Here is a 6,323-nt window from a genome sequence, read left to right as displayed (position 1 = left end):
AAAATAATCCGTTCACGAAACACAGGTATATAAAGCAGGTAAATATGCTTCCAGGTTACAAATTAATCACAAGAATTCAATCAACAGAATTCACAAATAAGCAATCAAGCAATAACCATGCATAAACCGGTAAGGATACCAAACCTAACCTAACGGAGAGTTTGGAATAATCTTACCAAACTACTGTTGACAAACAGTAAATATACCACCAAGTTTCTGAACCAAATTGCCGTAGACGTCAAGGTAGGGGCAAAATTGTCCAACTTTTTCTGTAAAATCTGAAACAGAAAACAAACGATATCAGTGCGTTTAGGACGTCAAAATAAGTAAACTGCCCGAAAAAAGTTCGCCGGAGCCACGCGCCGCCGCCGGTCACGCGCCCCACCACAGGGTGCGCCTCCTCCTGCTGGTCATGGTTCCATGGTCCATTTCGCCGGAAAGTCAATAGGTTGGCCGGAAATCAAGTTTTTCAGATTCGGTTAGAATGTGGTAATGGCGATTTCTTGCTGGTTTTTGATCGATTTTGGACTAATATCACTCCTCCTAGCTCTGATACCAGTTTGTTGGGGATCCTAAGAGTTCAATCAACCAAAACAACAATCAACAAACAAGATTCAAGGCAAAAACAAGAAAATAAAACCGGAAGAATACAACCCCTTCTTTTGGCCGAAATCTGTCCAGCTTCTTCTTCTTCGTTTCAGCAGCTTCTTCTTCGATTTATGGGTGTTTTTCAGGCTCAGGAACAGCCTCCATGACTTGCAAATCACCTTCCAAGAGAGAGGGGAAAAATTCGGCAAAGAACCACCACCTTAAGCTAAAACCGAGAGCTCACTTCTGCTGGGAGAAAAAAGAGACCGAGAGCTCCTTCTACATTTGAAATGGTAGAGAGTACATATGAAGGGGAAGGAAGGGAAGACCATCCCTCTGCCAAAACGTGGGAAGACCTTATTGTGTCAACCTCACTACCATCAAGTCACAACATTGGGTGGGGTTAGGTGAACCATATCCTCACAATTTACCTTAGATTTACATTCATTTATTCTTGGAATCTGTTCACTACAAAATTATTCAATGGCATATTTGTATAATACTGGAATAGTTCATTATATATATTTCATTGATACCATGAATTTAAATAATGTTAATGGAATAATGGCCGTTAATTCTTGGAATTCGTTTCTTGTAAATTTTGTTAATGGCTCAATGTTTATTAATTAGTAGAATAAGTTAAGTAATTTGTTAAATATTTTTTTCCAGTACATTATAACTGACATTTGAAGAAGAACGGTGTCTTGATTTATCTGTTTATTCGAACTGGTTATTGCTCCTCAAAAATGGATGATTAATTCTATTAGTTATGCATATTGAAAAAAATATATGAAACTGATTATGATGTAATTATATAATTTTTTTAGAGAGAGAATCATAGCCAGTAATAGCGTTATAATTAAAAGAAAACATGTTCTTTTTCATATTGAGTCAAAACATAAAATTCCAAAATTTTAATTCAAATTCACATTTGAAGCAGTGAATTTCATATGTATCTTGATTAAACTTTTTAAACCTGTGTTACGATGTCCCTAGGACGAAAAGGAGTGCGTACGAGATTCACTCTCTTACATTCATTTTCTCTAAAACCTTAATCAAGAATTTTTAACTGCATTCTAATTTTCTCATACAAGATCGCAAAGGGCATTCATGACAGGACTTGAGCAACATTAGATCATTTTGCACAAGGATGCTTGATATGTGGATGTGCAATGAGTGAAAATAAGCTGATTCACTTTTCCATTCCTGATATTTCGTGTTATTGCTTGGTTATGTACACTCACTCCTCTTCAAATAGTACTCATTCATGGTGTTTGATGGAAGAAAAAGTGCGAGTCGAGACTGGGGTTGATGCCGCTAAAACATCGAGATGAAATTCCTTTCCAAAAAATTCTGCTCCACTTATCTTTAAATTTAAGAGTTGTATTGCTTCTAGCATACTTTCAGACATATCCGTCGAAAATAAATTGAGAATCAAAATTTTTAAAATTTTTGGCATGGTAACTGTCTCGTGTTCTGGCATCACATTTGCAAAAAGAACCCCCTAGTTGGGTGATCATTCTCCTTCCTTTGAAGGAATTGCAGTTGTTCTCGAATCACTAGTATATTTATCAATACTTTCTCCCATAATACTTTCTCGAGTCACTAGTATCTTTATCAATACTTTATCAATGCTTTCTCCCAGATCTAATCACTGCATTCATTAAGAAATTTGAAGATGATTCAATTTCTATAACAGGATTTTTATGGAGGGGACAAACAGGTTTCAATACTTTATATTCTGATTCTCATCTAAAGACTGAATTGCAATGACTTGAGTCCTTCGGAACATTTGGGTATCATCATTGAAACATGAAAATATCACCTCCAATAATGCTAGAATCCAATATATATATCCTGAGTCTGCACATCAAACCTGCGAAGGAAAGGGAAGAATATGAGGATGTGAATGATACCAGACAATCACCCAAGTTGTTACCCCTGCTGTAATGGTCATTCTTTCGGCATGAGCTGATGCAGTGGACAACTCTTTTGGAGTAGTCATTGCTCTATCTTTTTGACCATATGAACACGGTCTTGAGAGTAACCCCATATTAATGCGTTCACATCACCGTTGAATGCTTAATGTCATGCATCAAGAAGAAGGACCAAGATCTCCTCTGTTTCAGTGTACAATGCATTGGGAAGACATGCCATCCTTCATCTGTCATCTTCACACTCGTTAAAGACATCCCTACCTTCTCCTTTGCTCTCTGTGTGCTAGGGCATGTGTTTTACCACAGTGGAAATCCGTAAAATGGCTTCTTAACTAATGGAAAACAGAAGAGCTCTTCTTGTTGGAAGAGATGCTTACAATTGGGGCGAATCCAAGGGTTGGGTTCAGCTAGGGCGGACCGCGAGTATGGAAAGCTTACTATTGACGGTCAAAGTTTGTGATAGTGGGATTGTTTATTAATATTTCAGTAAATACTATTCAAAAAATTGTACGGGTTAGAACTAGAAAAACTAGATACACCACTAGAACTAGGTACAAACTTTTATTTTGGATGAAAAAATCGTTTCATAATCTACAAAATGTCCTAATTTATTTTTCAATTAAATAGGCAATATATATTAACAAAATGCTAATATTGAGTTTACAATTAAAGTTCTAACATTATTATATTAACAAAATTGAAATTATTTATGTGCTTATGTCAATTTTATGTGCTTGTATGATTCACTTTCTCGCAATCGATTTTTTGTGAACAAAAAGTAAAACAATTAAATAAGTTTTGTTAAAAGATTCCTTATGAAACTGGGGCCAATTTTTCTACAAATTTATCCACCATTAATTGATCAAACTCTCAAATCAATTGATTAGAAGGAAAAAAAGAAAAGAAAAGAAAAAGATAATCAAGAAGAGGGACAAATCACCGATTAAAATGTTTTTACTTGCATTAAACCAGTAAAATTGAACAAATATTATTTTGTTACATTATGTGCTAAAAATAAATAAGTGTCATGATGATAAAGTGGTTAATATATTTAAGGAAGGTAGTAGGTTTAAATCACATTATTTGCATTTGTTTTGGTAAAAATTTTTGAAATACAAAAATTATAAAAAAATATTGCTCTTGAAGAGTTTTGAAGACAGGACCTCCAATTCAATAGTGGACGGGCTAACCTACTGAAATACCAAAAATGTTTGTTGTTAATACGAATTATCAAGTATATAATTTAAAAATTCTATCTATTGTCAAAAAATAAAAAAAATTCTCCCCTACGAATCCAACTAGGGCGGCCGCCACAACCTAAATCGGCCCCTGCTTACAAATAGATACATAGCGGAATTATTCTTCTCCTTAGATGCAAATAAGTAAAGCGCACTTTTTACAATTGCGTATATTTGAAATAATCAAAAAATAGGCAATCGCATCAAGTCACAGGAGCAGAAGCAACTATTTTACGTGGCAAACTTCCTCGAGGTGAAGAATAAAAATAATAGGACATTGTGTAGTTAGAACCTCCACTATCAATAAAAAAATGGGGACACAAATTCTTTTGTAGTCACAACTAGATGCTACAACATATATTTCATCAAGATAGCGAAAAATCTCGGCAACACAATATGAAATAGGAAGAATGTATCAATCGCCTCGTGATTATTATCCATGCACATGAACCATGTTCATGGACTTAAAATCCAAACTTCACTGTCTGGATTGTAGCTCCCTATCTTGTGAAATTCTCATTCAAATTTTAGCTATCGGACAAAGAACGACTTGTGATTGGAGCTTTTATGAAATTTGGAGAACAAATAATAATAATAATAATAATAATAATAATAATAATAATAACTATTTTTCTCTCTTTTTGAAAAAATGGCTAAGACTTTTTTTCCTCGTATCCTCTCGTTTTAAAACTCATTCTTACAGTTAAAACCCAGTTTTGCTCCACGTAGAAGACAAATAACCCAACGCTTCTATCCGTCCAATGTTGAAGATATAAAAACACTATAAGATTATCCTTCAAGATAATTTTTCAACTATATAGTATTATTTTCTTTAATAGTTAATAATGTAATTATCACACATTTTTTCTTCTTTTATAGTTATTTACATTATTCTAAAAAACATAAAGCATGGCTAGGCATGAAGGCCATGCTTTAAGCTTTAACGAACCTACCAAAAAGCGTTTCTAACTTTTGCTAGTATTTTAAATACTAAATCATTACAAGAATCATTTAATAGTTAAATAATATAGAACAACTTTATCAAATTTTAAATTAATTTCTACAATAAGTCAATTATACAATTTTAAAATTTTAGAAATGCAAAAGTTAGACTATTTTTCCCATTTTCAAGTTTTAATTAGACAAGTCTTGTTTAACTGATATATAGGAACTTCATACATAATTTCGAAATTTCCAACAAAATGATAAGTTTCAAAATTATAATTACATAATATTGATGGTGCCATAATTTAAATCTTATCTAAATCATTATCGGATAAAGTCATTTTTGACTTTTGTATAGATTAAGCCCCTGTTTGGCCCCCATTTTCTAGAAAAGAAAATGGTTGGAATAGTGTTTTTTTGAAAAATGAGTGGTTGAAAAAGAAGTAAAAGTTTTCAATTTACGTGTAATATTATTTTATTAAAGATTGTATGGTTGAAAATAGGAAACAGAAAAATAAAATGTAATGGAATGTAATTTAATGGGGGCCAAACGGGGGCCAAGTCATTTCAAATTATGAAACCAAAGTCAAACCTTTTAAAAAAAATGTAAAAAAAAAGTTAATAAACTAAAGACAAATAAAGATTTTTCAAAATAGGAAAAAAATCTTTTAAAAAATTAATAAAGCGAGGCTAGGCTAGCATTATGCAGTCAATTTGCTTAATTTGTGCTTATTGTCAAGTTAAAGTGTTTTATCTGCACCTCGCGTCTAAACGACGCTTAGACGTGGTTTTTAGAACACCACCTGTTTATAACTCCATAATAAGGTTTTCAACTTAGTATGGTAACAGACGAAGCTAACTATATGCCGCTCTTATGGCCAAAATTACCTCTAAACTCTATGCTGCTTTGACAACTACTACTCTTAGGGATGGCAATTTGAACCGTTAAAATCGAAAATCGCAGTTAACCGAACCGAATGGGGCAAAAAAATCGAACCGATGGTGCAATGGGGCAGATATGGTTTTGATTTTAATAAACCGGTTCGTGACAGTACGGGTATGGTATTTATGCCATCGAACCGAAATCGAACCGATTACTCGCTAAAAAAAACAGCAAAAAAAAAAAAAACACACACATACACACAAAATTGAATTGATTATTGGGCTTTACACTACTTTTCTATCTAGCACAAAACAAAATCCCCTCCATTACATCTATCTGACTCAGCCGGCTAACCCACTTACCATTAGCCCATAATAATAGCATTAGTATGACAGTAAATACAAACACTGCTCTCCACAAACCACAACCTCACGCACGGCTCCTTTTGTTGTTAAATTTTGTCTATTGTATGTAAAAAATTCTACTTCTTTATCATACTCTAGAACTTGTGCAATGTTTAGCGAGAAGGAAGCTGATGAAGAGGTACATTTTTTTTTATTTAAATCTTAGTTAAAACAATTCTGGATTAGGTAGTATCGTTGTATTCTCTACCTACATTTCTTATTTACTATATAGGATCAACTTTGAGTATTGATTTATACTAGTAAGACTTGTGGGGAAAAGTATAGTATTGTTATATTTATAATATTGTTTGTTAAATTTGTATTTTCA

The sequence above is a fragment of the Olea europaea genome, unplaced genomic scaffold (assembly GCF_002742605.1).
Source record: "Olea europaea var. sylvestris unplaced genomic scaffold, O_europaea_v1 scaffold1711, whole genome shotgun sequence".
In the NCBI taxonomy this organism is placed as follows: domain Eukaryota; kingdom Viridiplantae; phylum Streptophyta; class Magnoliopsida; order Lamiales; family Oleaceae; genus Olea; species Olea europaea.
The sequence above is the reverse complement of the archived record's forward strand: the minus strand, read 5'-3'. Positions refer to the sequence as shown.